The sequence below is a fragment of the Bubalus bubalis genome, chromosome 1 (genome assembly GCF_019923935.1).
Source record: "Bubalus bubalis isolate 160015118507 breed Murrah chromosome 1, NDDB_SH_1, whole genome shotgun sequence".
Classification (NCBI taxonomy): Eukaryota; Metazoa; Chordata; class Mammalia; order Artiodactyla; family Bovidae; genus Bubalus; species Bubalus bubalis.
Window position 1 is genome coordinate 48,536,533 of NC_059157.1, and position 15,359 is coordinate 48,551,891.

Here is a 15,359-nt window from a genome sequence, read left to right on the forward strand (position 1 = left end):
GATGTCTTTTTCATTATAGGGGACTGGAATACAGAAGTAGGAAGTCAAGAGATACCTGGAGTAACAGGCAAATTTGTCCTTGGAGTACAAAATGAAGCAGGGCAAAGGCTAACAGAGTTTTGCCAAGAGAACGCACTGGTCATAGCAAACACCCTCTTCTAACAACACAAGAGAAGACTCTACACATGGACATCACCAGATGGCCAACACCAAAATTAAATTGATTATATTCTTTGCAGCCAAAGATGGAGAAGCTCTATACAGTCAGCAAAAACAAGACCAGGAGCTGACTGTGGCTCAGATCATGAACTCCTTATTGCCAAATTCAAAGAAAGTGCGGAAAACCACTAGCGCATTCAGGAATGACCTAAATCAAGTGACAAATAGATTCAAAGGGTTAGATCTGATTAACAGAATGCCTGAAGAACTATGGATGGAGGTTCATGTCATTGTACAGGAGGCAGCGATCAAGACCATCTCCAAGAAAAAGAAATGCAAAAAGGCAAAATGGTTGTCTGAGGAGACCTTCCAAATAGCTGAGAAAAGAAGAGAAGAAAAAGGCAAAGGAGAAAAGGAAAGATATACCCATTTGAATGCAGAGTTCCAAAGAATAGCAAGGAGAGATAAGAAAGCCTTCCTCAGTGATCAATGCAGAGAAATAGAGGGAAACAATAGAATGGGAAAGACTAGAGATCCCTTCAAGAAAATTAGAGATACCAAGGGAACATTTCATGCAAAGATGGGCTCAATGAAGGACAGAAATGATATGGACCTGACAGAAACAGAAGATATTAAGAAGAGGTGGCAAGAATACACAGAAGAACTATACAAAAAAGCTCTTCATGACCCAGATAATTACGATGGTGTGATCACTCACCTAGAGCCAGACATCCTGGAATGCGAAGTCAAGTGGGCCTTAGGAGCATCACCACGAACAAAGCTAGTGGAGGTGATGAAATTCCAACTGAGCTGTTTCAAACCCTAAAAGATGATGCTGTGAAAGTGCTGCACTTAATGTGCCAGCAAATTTGGAAAACTCAGCAGTGGCCACAGGACTGGAAAAGGTCAGTTTTCATTCCAATCCCAAAGAAAGGCAATGCCAAAGAATGTTCAAAATACTGAACAATTGCACTCATCTCACACAGTAGCAAAGTAATGCTCAAAATTCTCTAAGTCAGGTTTCAACAGTATGTGAACTGTGAACTTCCAGATGTTCAAGCTGGTTTTAGGAAAGCCAGAGGAACCAGAGATCAAATTGTCAACATCCATTGGGTCATCGAAAAAACAAGAGGTCTAGAAAAACATCTACTTCTGCTTTATTGATTATGCCAAAGACTTTGACTGTGTAGATCACAACAAACTGTGGAAAATTCTTCAAGAGACGGGAATACCAGACTGCCTGACCTGCCTCCTGAGAAACCTGTATGCAGGTCAGGAAGTAACAGTTGAAACCAGACATGGAGCAACAGACTGGTTCCAAATCAGGAAATGAGTATGTCAAGGCTGTATGTTGTCACCCTGCTTATTTAACTTATATGCAGAGTAATCATGCAAAATGCTGGACTGGATGAAGCACAAGCTGGAATCCAGATTGCCAGGAGAAATATCAATAACCTCAGATATACAGATGACACCACCCTTATGGCAGAAAGTGCAGAAGAACTAAAAAGCCTTGATGAAAGTGAAAGAGGAGAGTGAAAAAGTTGGCTTAAAGCTCAACATTCAAAAACTAAGATCATGGCACCTGGTCCCATCACTTCATGGCAAATAAATGGGGAAACAGTGGAAACTGTGAGATACTTTATTTTCTTGGGCTCCAAAATCACTGCAGATGGTGACTGCAGCCATGAAATTAAAAGACGCTTGCTCCTTGAAAGCAAAGCTATGACCAACCTAGACAGCATACCTAAAAACAGAGACATTACTTTGCCAACAAAAGTCCATCTAGTCAAAGCTATGGTTTTTTCAGTGGTCATGCATGGATGTGAGAGTTGGACTATAAAGAAAACTGTCAAAGAATTGATGCTTTTGAACTGTGGTATTGGAGAAGACTCCTGAGAGTCCCTTGGACTGCAAGGAGATCAAACCAGTCAATCCAAAAGGAAATCAGTCCTGAATATTCATTGGAAGGACTGATGCTGAAGTTGAAACTCCCCTACTTTGGCCACCTGATGCAAAGAGCTGACTCATTGGAAAAAACCCTGATGCTGGGAAAGATTGAAGACAGGAGGAGGAGGAGACGTCAGAGGATGAAGTGGTTGGATGGCATCACTGACCCGATGAACATGAGTTTGAGCAAGCTCTGAGAGTTGGTGATGGACAGGGAAGCCTAGTGTGCTACAGTCCATGGGGTCACAAAGAGTTGGACATGACTGAGTGACTGAACTGAACTGACTACCATTTTTCTAGATTCTACATATTTATGAAAATGTACAATATTTGGTTTTTTTTCTGATTTACCTCACTCATTATGACAGACTCTAGGTCTTTTCACATCTCTAGAAATGACTATTTTGTTCCTTTTAGTGGCTGAGGAATATTCCATTGTATATATGTACCACATCTTCTTTCCCCCTCTTTTTTATAAAACTTAACCTCAAGTAACCAACTACTGATGCTGGGAAAGACTGAAGGCAAGAGGAGAAGGGGATGACAGATGATGAGATGGTTAGATGGCATCAGCAACTGGATGGAATCACTGACTGGATGGACATGAGTTTGATCCAGGTCCTGGAGTTAGTGACAGACATGGAAGCTGATGTATTGCAGTCCAGATCAGATCAGATCAGTCGCTCAGTCGTGTCAGACTCTTTGCGACCCCATGAATCGCAGCACGCCAGGCCTCCCTGTCCATCACCAACTCTCGGAGTTCACTCAGACTCACGTCCATCGAGTCAGTGATGCCATCCAGCCATCTCATCCTCTGTCGTCCCCTTCTCCTCTTGCCCCCAGTCCCTCCCAGCATCAGAGTCTTTTCCAATGAGTCAACTCTTCGCATGAGGTGGCCAAAGTACTGGAGTTTCAGCTTTAGCATCATTCCTTCCAAAGAAATCCCAGGGCTGGTCTCCTTCAGAATGGACTGGTTGGATCTCCTTGCAGTCCAAGGGACTCTCAAGAGTCTTCTCCAACACCACAGTTCAAAAGCATCAATTCTTTGGCACTCAGCCTTCTTCACAGTCCAACTCTCACATCCGTACATGACCACAGGAAAAACCATAGCCTTGACTAGACGAACCTTTGTTAGCAAAGTAATGTCTCTGCCATGCAGTCACAAAGAGACATGACTGATTGACTGAACAACAACAGTTCATATGTTGCTCATTATTCAAGATAAAATTATTTGGGACAGAATGGACTGTGTGGTCAGAGAATAGGGTCTCTGAAAGTTGTACGAGTTATGGTGACTGTTGCCCCATCTTTGGGAGTGGAGTTGCTGTCTGAAGCCACCGGGTGTCAGAAGTTAAAAGGACGGTGCCAGACTCCTCTGCTTGTCCAGTGGTTAGGACTCTGAGCTTCCCAATCAAGGGGATGATGGCACAGGTTTGACCCCTGGTCGGAGCAGTAAGGTCCCACATGCCTCACCTTTATTACTGAAAAATCTGCTATTGGAGGATGTTGGGAGCCAGCAAGCCCAATCTGTGATGAGGGATAGGTCACCATATTGAATTTTATGTATATTGACTTGGAAGCAAAAGGGGGAAATCCAAATGGTCCTATGGACTGGGATGGTGTGGGTGGGAAATGTGTCAGTCTGAGGGGGAGGCAGGTATCAGAAGTGTGTGGGAGGGTATCAGATGCCACAGAAGTCAGGTCAGATGAGGGCAGATTGGAAAACAATATGCGGTGACTGGGATGTCACTGGTGACCTTTTCACAATCAACACGAGGAGAGAGATTGAGAAAAGATTTCTAATGTTCTATTTCTAAAGAGGAACTCGTGGAACCCAGATCTGTTTTTTTCTACTCAATCAGGTGGCACAATTCTGAGTAAGAAGATGGCATTTGGACTTCTTATTTGTCATTTCCTCCTTTATCCATTCAAAATGGAAATGAAATTCCAGTTTTTAGGCTTCCCCTGATGATGTCTTTGAAAATTCTTGTCTTGTCATCCAGGAAGAAGGCGTGAAAACAAGGAAATCATGTCTGGAGGGCAGTACCAGATCGACAGCATTTCTTGACCCAAGATGATAAGTTGGTGGGATCCCAGGCCTTCTCATGTGGCCATTACAATTCTGGGGGCTTCCTCAGGTGGCTGTTTTGACATAGCCATTGTGATGAGAATAACGAAGAGAGTGAGATTCAGGAATGAAAATAGACAGGGGTTTCAGAGATCAAGTTGGAAGTGCCAGATACAAAAACCTTGAAGGAATATGTTTAAGAAACCTTAAACATAGCCCTTGAAGGATGTTGTATTTATTAGTCAGTGTTCTTCAGAGAATGTGTATAGATATAAGAGGAGGTTATTTTGGGGATTGGCTCACATGGCTAGGGAGGCTGAGAGGACCCTGTGCTGAAGACCCGGGAAGGCAGTTGGTGGAACTTCAGTCAATGTCTGAAGACCTGAGAACCAGGAGGGACAGTGTCCAAGGGCAGGAAGAGATGGACAACCCAGCTCAAGTAAGGAGTGAATTCTCCCTTCCTTTGTCTTTTTGTCCTATTTAGGCCCTCTGGGAATTGCACGATGCCCACTGATCTTTACTCAGTCTTATTATTCTTTAGCTGCTTGATTGTGTCCAACTCTTTTGCTACCCCATGGGCTCCTCTGTTCATGGGATTTCCCAAGGAAGCATACTGGAGTGGTTTGCCATTGATCTAAATGTTACAGAAACACTTTCATAGACACACCCCAAAACAGTGTTTTACCAGCACTCTGGGCACCCCTTAGTTGACACACAAAATTAGTCAAGTTGACACATTACATCAATTAAAGCAAAATTATAAACATATTCTGTGAGTGTCACCAAATATAAAATATTTTTATATAGTTCATGAGGAACTGCTTCAGATCCAGTGGTGTACTCTTTCCATTAACTTTAACAATAGTCAACTTTCCCCTATAGAAGGTAGATTTGGGTTTTGGAAAACAGCCAAGAGTAATTCAGAGCCAAGTCTCTGTAGATGGTTTTGAGACTTGAAGCCAAGTGAGTCATGCAATGTGAGTGACAATCTTAGGAAATACTGTTTTTGACTGAGGCATGATTTCCTTCCAACACTCCTGAACTGACCCAGGAAAGCAGTTTTGAAGGAGTAAAACATGAGGTGAGCACACAACCGTGGTCAGGACAGCCACTCCCAAAGTGGTCATTTTGAACAGAATTAGAAGACATAGATGATTACGAAAAGTCATTCTTATGAGTTTATCTTAATACATCATTTTATGTTCTCATTACTGTCTATGAGGAAAGACAGGGGCAAAATTCATTATGGTTTGTAAAAATTATGACGTTTCAAGTTTACAGCTGTTGGCAAAAGAAATTGCACGTTTTATTACATAATTTTCTTGGTACTGTATTAGTAAAACATGTTCCATAGCAGCAGTTGTCCAGGTGCTTTATGTAATCTGGATGCAGTGGATTTGTGGTGGTGAATTTAACCACTATAGTTTCAATATAAGAGTTCCATGACATGTGTGGCTTTATAGTTTTGCTAAAGTAGAATTTAGGTCTCATGGGTTAGGAAGTTTGTGTGGGACTTCCCAGGTAGTCCAGTGGTTAAGACTCCATGCTTCTGCTGAAGAGGGCACGGGTTTGATTCCTGGTCTTAGTTAGAGAAATGTAAATCAAAACTACAATGAGCTATCACCTCACACTGGTCAGAATGGCCATCAACAAAAAGTGTACAAACAAAAAACGCTGGAGAGGGTGTGGAGAAAAGGGAACACTCTTGCACTCTTGGTGGGAATGTAAATTGATACAGCCACTATGGAAGATGGTATGGAGATTCCCTAAAAAACTGGGAATAAAACCACCATTAGTCAGTCAGTCAGTTCAGTCGCTCACTCGTGTCTGACTCTTTGCAACCCCATGGACTGCAGCACGCCAGGCCTCCCTGTCCATCACCAACTCAACTCAAACTCATGTCTATTGAGTCAGTGATGCCATCCAACCATCTCATCCTCTATCGTCTCCTTCTCCTCCCACCTTCAATCTTGCCCAGCATCAGGGTCTTTTCCAATTAGTGAGTTGTTCACATCAGGTGGCCAAAGTGTTGGAGTTTCAGCTTCAGCATCAGTCCTTCCAATAAACACCCAGGACTGATTTCCTTTAGGATGGACTAGTTGGATCTCCTTGCAGTCCAAGGGGCTCTCAAGAGTCTTCTCCAACACCACAGTTCAAAAACATCAATTCTTCAGTGCTCAGCTTTCTTTATAGTCCAACTCTCATATCCATACATGACTACTGGAAAAACCATAGCCCTGACTAGACAGACCTTTGTTGACAAAGTAATATCTCTGCTTTTTAATATGCTGTCCAGGTTGATTATAGATTTTCTTCCAAGGAGCAAGCATCTTTTAATTTCATGGCTTCAGTTACCATCTGCAGTGATTTTGAAGCCCCCCCAAAACAAAGTCTGTCACTGTTTCCATTGTTTCTCCATCTATTTGCCATGAAGTGATGGGACCAGATGCCATGATCTTAGTTTTCTGAATGTTGAGTTTTAAGCCAACTTTTCACTCTCCTCTTTCACCTTCATCAAGAGACTCTTTAGTTCTTCACTTTCTGCCATAAGGGTGGTGTCATCTGCATATCTGAGGTTATTGATATTTCTCCCAGAAATCTTGATTGCAACTTGTGCTTCATCCAGTCCAGTGTTTCTCATGATGTACTCTGCATATAAGTTAAATAAGCATGGTGACAATATGCAGCCTTTATGAACTCCTTCCCGATTTGGAACCAGTCTGTTGTTCCATGTCCAGTTCTAACTGTTGCTTTTTGACCTGCATACAGATTTCTCAAGAGGCAGGTCAGGTGGTCTGGTATTCCCATCTCTTGAAGAATTTTCCATAGTTTGTTTTGATCCACACAGTCAAAGGCTTTGGCATAGTCAATAAAGCAGAAGTAGATGTTTTTCTGGAACTTTCTCCATACATCTCACCCTCTCCCAGTGTTCATTGCAGCACTGTTTACAATAGCTAGAACATGGAAGCAACCTAGATGTCCATCGACAGATGAATGGATGAAGAAGTTGTGATACATATACACAATGGAATATTATTCAGCCACGAAAAGGAATGCATTTGAGTCAGTTCTAATGAGGTAGATGAACCTAGAGACTATTATACAGAGTGAAGTACAAAGATAAAAGAGAAAGATAAAGATAGAGAGAGAGATAAAGAAAGAGAAAGATAAATATTGTATACTAACACATATATATGGAATCTAGAAAAATGGTACTGAAGAATTTATTTGTAGGGCAGCAATGAGAAACAGCCATAGAGAATAGACTTATGGACATGGGGAGAGGGGAGGAGAGGGTGAGATATATGGAGAGAGTAACATGGGAACTTACATTATCATATGTAAAACAGATAGCCAACGGGAATTTGCTGTATGGCTCAGGAAACTCAAACAGGAGTTCTGTATCAACCTAGGGGAGGGAGATGGGAGGGAGGTTCAAGAGGGAGGGGATATATGTAAAAAAAAAAAAAAGGGTTTATGTTGGACTTCCCAGGTAGTACCGTGGTTAAGACTCTATGCTTCCACTGAAGACGGCGTGGGTTTAATTCCTGGTCAGGGAACTTAGATCTTGCATGTCAACTGATTCCAGAGTAAATATAACATAAAACCAACAATTAACAGCCAAAGTATAAACTACAATAACACAAAACAATACAAAGATGCAGCCATTTGGAAACTGAAACTCCCTCTCCTAAATCTTGGGTCTTTGAGAAATCAGATATGTAATTACAGAATATTTGGAAAAAAAATTATATGAACATTTAATATTAAAATAAAGCAAATGGAGAAGGAAATAGCAACCCACTCTGGTACTCTTGCCTGGAAAATCCCATGGACGGAGAAGCCTGGTAGGCTACAGTCCATGGGGTTGCAAAGAGTCAGACATGACTGAGTGACTTCACTTTCACTTTCAAAGCAAATTGATGGCATTAAAAAAAGGCTTGTGTGTCCATGTATGTGGGACAGGATGGGTGGGCGAAGGGTTTTCGTTCATGGGGTAACTGGTTCCTGAGTCCTTGCTTTCACATGATGTCATCTTTTGTATTGATAAACCCTATTTTCACTGGGAGAAATGGAGGCAGCCATTCTATTTTGCCATTTGGGAATTAGGAACATTTTGTAAGATATCCTTCAAGAAGGTAGAAGACTTATCGTCTTGCACATGTAAACATCTCTGCATGCTTCTCCCTCTTTCAAACACATAGTCAATGCAAGAGGTGACTTCCTTTGCCTAGAAGAGAATAAAAAAATTGGATGGGATCTTGGAGATCAGTGACCCTATTTTAGAGTCAAGAAACCAGGTCTTTGAGAAGTCACATGGCCCACCCATCCCCACACTCTGAGTTTCTGCTGAAACTAAAATCCAGGTCTGCAGATCCCCATGCTTTTCCCACTGCACCGTATTCTTTATTGCCCAACGACCTCTCTGCTTTATAGCAGTGTCTGTGGAAAGCTAAGGGCTAGCTCTGCTTACAGTGAACCCACCTGAGGTTCACCCACCACTTCAGGAGACAGTGCAGTGAGCAGCCCGGGGTACTAAAATGGAAATTCTCTGTGGAACTTAGAACAGAGAATGAGGCAGCCCCTGCTTTCAATATGTATTTTTTTTTTGAAGAGCCACATGCAGTTGGCCTCATTTAAAAATTGGCTATTTTTTGGCTTGATTATAGGTCCTCTTAAAAACTTAATATGGTAACATTTTTGAATCAGTTTTTCCTACCGGATAAGAAGTGAAACACAGACCACAGGAAGTGAGTGCATGCGATGTCCACTACCATGCTGCCTCTTGAGCCCAGGTATGACCTTGGAATCCTCAATGGGCAGCCATGACCCATCAATCAGAATTGATGCACCAATTGGTGGGGGCTTCCCAGGTGGCCCTAGTGGTAAAGAATCAGGAGTGCTTGACAATTCAGGAGATATAAGAAATATGGGTTCAATCCCTGGGTCAGGAAGATCCCCTGGAAAAGGCAATTGCAACCCACTCCAGTATTCTTGCCTGGAGAATCCCAGGGACGGGGGAGCCTGGTGGGCTGCCGTCTCTGGGGTCGCACAGAGTCGGACACGGCTGAAGCGACTTAGCAGCAGCATCAGCAGCCAGTATTCTTGCCTGGGAAATCCCATAGACAGAGGAGCCTTGCGGGCCATGGTCAGTAGGGTCACAAAGAGTCGGACATGAGTGAAGTGACTTAGCATGCATGCGTGCACGCACCAGTTGATGAAAACTGGTCCTGATATTGGGCTTTCATGGTGGCTCAGATGGTAGAGAATCTGCCTGCAATGCAAATTCAGAAGACCCATGTTCGATCCTTGGGTTGGGAAGATCCTCTGAAGGAGGAAATGGCAACCCACTCCAGTATTCTTGCCTGGAGAATTCCATGGTCAGAGGAACCTGGCAGGCTACAGTCCATGGGGTCGCAAAGAGTTGGACACAACTTATCAACTAACCATCCTGATATTGCAGCTTGCTCCAGCAGAGCTGGTCATAGGAGATTACCTTTCTCCTATGGTAGAAAGGTAATCTATCTATCTGTTTCTATCTATCCTATCTTCTGTTTCTATCTATCTATCTCTACTGTATTTGTCATCTATTATCTGTCTATCCGTCATCTATCTAATATAAATACATATTTATATATTATATAGCAATAATGATGGTGATAAGCATAACAACTCATATTTACTGAGCTTCCCTGGTGGCTCAGCAGTAAAAAATCTGCCTGTCAATGCAGAAGATGAGGGTTGAATCTCTGGGTCAGGAAAATCCCCTGGAGAAGGAAATGGCAACCCACTCCAATATTCTTGCCTGGAGAATTCTTTGGACAGAGGAACCTGGTAGGCTACAGTCCATGGGCTTGCAAAGAGTCAGATACAACTTACTGACTAAATAACAGCATTTACTGAGTCCTTACAGTGCACCAGACCCTTGCTAAGCATTCTACTGTTAATATCTCATTTATTTTCAAGGCAACCTTATAAATATGTATGAATATCCTAATTTTACAGATAAAGAACCTGAGGCAGAGAGAGGTTGAGTAGTGTGCCTAAAACCTCAGACCTGTCAGTAGAAGCCCCCCAGATCATCTACTTTCTGAGGTCCCACTCTTAATCACTCTGCCACTTTGCAGCTTCTAGACGCTGACAAGTGGACTGACAATCAAGCACTGGTCCCACATCCAGTCCTGCACAGGGATCTGCCAGGACCTCCATTTCCATCATTTCTGTTTCCATGACGCCTCTTTGCCTGGCCTCCTTTGGACTGCCATCTGTTATCTAAAGGCCAGGTGTCTCCCTGGCCCTTGGGTCTCAGGACATGAGATTCCCATTGCCCTGGCCACTCTGTCATTAGAAGACCTGCCAGAGAAAGCAGGTGGGCTGGCTTCACTGGCTCAAGGGTCACTGTTGGGCTGACTTCACTGTGAAACCCATTCTGGTAGGTGGTGCCGGTGGCTGGCACACACCCCTGGGTCTCAGAGCCTCTGCCCTCCTTGTCCTGCTCATTGGCCAGGACTCTCACCAAGATAAGGTAGAAGCAGATCACCCTCTTCCCGTCATCTTTGGGGAAGAAGTGACAGAGCTCAGTTCACTTTTCAGGAAGACTTGTGGACTCCCTGCTCTAAGATCCAAAGTCTGGAACAGCATAAGTGTGTTACTTGCTATCCATCAGTAGATCAGAGGGAGGAGTTCTTGGCTTGATTTGTAGAGAGAAGTTCCTTAAGAATTAAAATCTGACACTGATATGTATTGGCAAAGATAGGGAACACCAGGCATCACCCATATCCTACGGTTGGTAGCATAATTGCTAAGCCACTTTGGGGAGCCCTTTGGTTGCATCTGGACTTCCCTGGTGGCTCAGATGGTAAAGAGTCTGCCTGCAATGCCGGAAACCTGGGTTCGATTCCTGAGTTGGGAAGATCCCCTGGAGAAGGGAATGGCCACCCACTCCAGTATTCTTGCTTTGAGAATTGCCATGGACAAAGGAGCCTGGTAGGCTACAGACCATGGTGTCGCAAACAGTTGGACACAACTGAGCAACTAACACTTTCACTTCACTTCACTTGGTTGCACCTAGGAAAGCGGACAGTGTGTACACGCTAAGATCCATCAACTTCACTCTTTGATATTTTTCCAGGAGAAACATGCATGTGTGCAAGAATGTTTATTGCAGCATTTGTGTGATAGTGAAAATAGAAAAAAATATAATGTATTAACAAGGTCATGGAGAAGAGGACAATGAGGAAGGGACTCTGAGGGGATTTGTTGGGAAAAGGGTAAAAGAAGGTCGACTGTGAATGGAAAATAGTGTGTGAAGCAGAGGGGAGCACTGGGAAGTGAAGGGGATGTGATGGGGTCTGGCAGCAGAGGCCTCAGGAGCTGGCTTCTGCCTTGCTCTGTAGAGGAAAGGGGCTTTGACCTCAGGAGAAATAAAGTGTGACCTTGGCTGCACTTCTGAAATTGACCAAGAAGATTACATTATATTTTCACTGTAGGTTTTCCGATCTGAAAGCAAAGACTAGAACATAAGGTTCCTTGAAGAGGGGACATGACTGATTAATTCCTCAATTACATTATTCTTCCTTTATTAAGTATAGAGATGTCTGAATTTCTTGGGCTTCCCTAGTGGCTCAGTGGTGAAGAATCTGCCTGCCAATGCAGGAAACACGGGTTTGAGCGCTGGTCTGGGAAGATCCCACATGCTGCCTGACAATTAAACCCGTGCACCATAACTTCTGAGCCTGTGCTCTGGAGCCCAGGGGCTGCAGCTACTGAAGCCCACACGCCCTAGAGCTCGAGCGCCACAACAAGAGGAGCCACCACGGTGAGAAGTCCGTGCTCTGCAACGAAGAGTATCCCCTGCTCGCTGCGACTAGAAGAGAGCCCTCACACGGCAATGAAGACCCAATAGACCCAAAAGTAAACAAGTAATTTTTTAAAACAGAAATTTCTAAATTTCTTTATGTTGCTAAGACAGTTCTGGATTTCTTGGAAACACATCCTTGTTTTGTCAGCTATTGGTTTCGTCAGCTCTGTTTTTGGCTGTCTCATGTACAGTATTCAGCTTTTGTTCTTTAAAGGAAGAGCTATCAGCAATCCTAGGCCAAGGACCAACCCTAGACATCAGGAGATATTGACTTCATTGCTAACCCCATCAATAGCCAACTTCATAGGATATCCCTCCATCCCCTGTGCTCCCTCTTGGGTTTATTTATCCTCTACCCATTGATAAGTCATATTGTCTCAAATTGAGAAAGTCATTGTTTTGGACAGAATGTTTGTATATCCCCCCAGATTCATATGCTGAAACTCTACTCTCCAATGTGATGGTAGTAGAAAGTGGGAGGGCTTCCCAAGTGGCACTAGTGGTAAAGAACACACCCGCCAATGCAGGAGATGTGAGCCATGAGGGTTTGATTCCTGGGTCACGAAGATCCCCCGGAGGAGGGCATGGCAACCCACACCAGTATTCTTGCCTGGAAAATCCCATGGACATGATTGAAGCAACTTAGCATGCATGCACGCATAGAGGAAAAGAAAAATAAGAGTGTCAAGCATTCCTACTGTCGGCCTTTTCTCACATGAATTTAAAACTGGAACTCAGGAAGAACAAGATGCCAGAGGAGCAGGTGGACGTGGAACACATCTCTCTCCACGGATACATCAGGAATACACCTTCAGACACAGAAGTGCATGCAGAACACCAGCTGAGAGCAGACAGGAGTACCTGACCAGCGGAAAAGAATATATAGAACATACAAAACACTGTAGAATGAAGGAACTAGGGGGAAAAAACAGGAGTGTTACTAGAACTGGACCTGACCTTGGCGGGTGGGGGAACTAAAGCAGGGGTCCGATCCTCATATCAGGGCAATTGTCGGAGTCAGAGGAGAACCAGTTAAGGCTGAGAGTGAAATCGCTGATCTGTGGCAGCCTAAATGGAATGAGAATCAGACAGTCCTTCCACAGCCATGCATACCCAGAGAGGGAAGTGGATCCCTTGGAAGGCACAGCAGCTGGGAGCTGGATTTTAGGGATTGTGGAGCAATCCCTGGGCGAGGGCTGCTGTTGATTTTGGAGAGATGGATCGAAGGGATGTGAGGGAGGAGATTGGTGGGAAATGCCCGTGGAGGAAAGCCAGGCAGCCATGGAAGCAAGGGGATACTGCTGAGTCACGCATAGGGGGTGGAGCCCTCACCACAGCCTCTGTCTCTCCAACACCAGCATCGGCAGATGAACAATAGAGAGGGCTGCCCATCAAACACCTGAGGCACTAAACTAGAGAACAGGATCCCACCCGGGGTGCTCCTTTGAGTGCCTGAGTGCCAAACTACAGAGTAGGAACCCAGCCAGGGTGCCCCTTTAAGTGCCTGATGCACCGATATACAGAGTAGGACCCCAACCAGGGGGGGGCCCTCTATGTGCCTGACGCACCGAACAACAGAGAAGGACCCCAGGCAAGGGAGCCCTGTAAGTGCCTGAATGGGCAGAGCTACAGAGAAATACTGGCCAAAGAGGCTTTCTGATCGCCAGCTACAAGAGGCTCAAAAAAGACTCTGATAGGGCCATAACTCCTGTGTGTGTCAGAGGTGGTCCGTGTCCCTGCACACTTGGCACTGCCAGGGTCCCCTCAATCCAAGCAGTTATACCACCTTCATGCTCAACTCTCACTGGGGCAGAGCTGCCACAGGCGAAAAAAAAAGGCCTGGGTCGTCTTCAACTCCTTGCAACCCTGTGGACTGTGGCCTGCCAGGCTTCTCTGTCAGGAGAAGGGTTCTCCAGGCAAGAATACTGGAGCATATTAGCCAATACTGCTTGCCATACCCTTCTAGAGCTCTATATTTCCTGCTTCCCTAGCCATCAACTCCCCTGAGTACCTGGTGCTGCCAGAAACACTGCGACCCAAGCAGCTGCACCACCTCCACACCTGGCCCTCACGGGGCACACCCAAGTCCTCCAGGGCAGCCTCAGGAGAAAACCCCAATGGACGACCCACATGCAGAGGTGGAAATAAGACCACAATTGAAACCCAGGGGCAGTGTGGCTAAGGAAGAAGACCTAAAACCTTACCACCAGTTGTACAAGCTGCACATTAAATCCGCATGATCAACCAGGCAGACCCTGTGTCTGTGGAATATATAAAAGGTCACTGAGAGCTCCCACAAGAGAAAACTCATTAGTTCTGATAGCTGTGGACATTGGAGGGAAGAACACACAGGAGTAGGACTAGAGTAGAATCTGAGCTGCCCCACAGCAGGTCCAGAGACCAGCACAGCGTCAGAGTGCATCCTAGAGAGGTGAGGTGGACTGTGACTCCCAGTGAGGGAAAGGACTCTCACAGCAGCGACTCAAGAAAAACACTTATTATTCTTATGTTTTGACTTGTTCTGTAGATTCTTTTGGATTTTTTTTTTTTTTACTTTTTTTCTCCCCTCTTCCCACCTCTGTTATAGTTGTTGATTTTACTGACACTATGAAATCTAATTAAGCTTTTTAGCTTTTTAGCTTTTTTTTTTCTCTCTCTCACATTTTTTATTGTTGTTATAAACCTCTGGCTTTACGTTGGGCTTTTGTGGTTCTATGGAGTTTTCCTTTTATTTTTTCTTTCTTCTTCCTTTTTATTCTTTTCTGTTTTTTAAAATTTTTAAAAACCTATTATTATTTTTCCTACATTTATTCCTGTGTTTGCTTTTCCTACTGTTCTTTTCTCCTTGAAGTTAATCTTTAATGTATATAAATCTTCTTTTTCTACCTCTATTTAACTTTGCATATCTATTCTTTCTTTCTCAACATATTTGTTAGTTTTGTTTTCATTGCTTTATTCCCCACTTGGTACCTTGTTTTAATTTTGCTTTCCAGATTGTGCTTTAGTTAGTTTTGTTCTTAACTGGTAGATATAATTTTTGATTTCCTTTGTTTGTCAGATCAATCTACTGTACTTTATTTTTGTTGGGCTGTTTTGATTTTGCTTATGGGTATATATGTATATATTCCATTATTTTAATTATTATTTGCCTGATTTTGTAACTGCTGTTTGTCTGGGGTTCATCTTTGGTTTCTCATTTTTGGGTATTTGCTTTAATCTCACTTAATGCCATAACAAACCACTTGTGGAATCTTTGTTCCTGACCAGATATCAATCCCTGAGCCTGTGGAGTGGAAGCACTGACTCCAAGACCCTAGACTA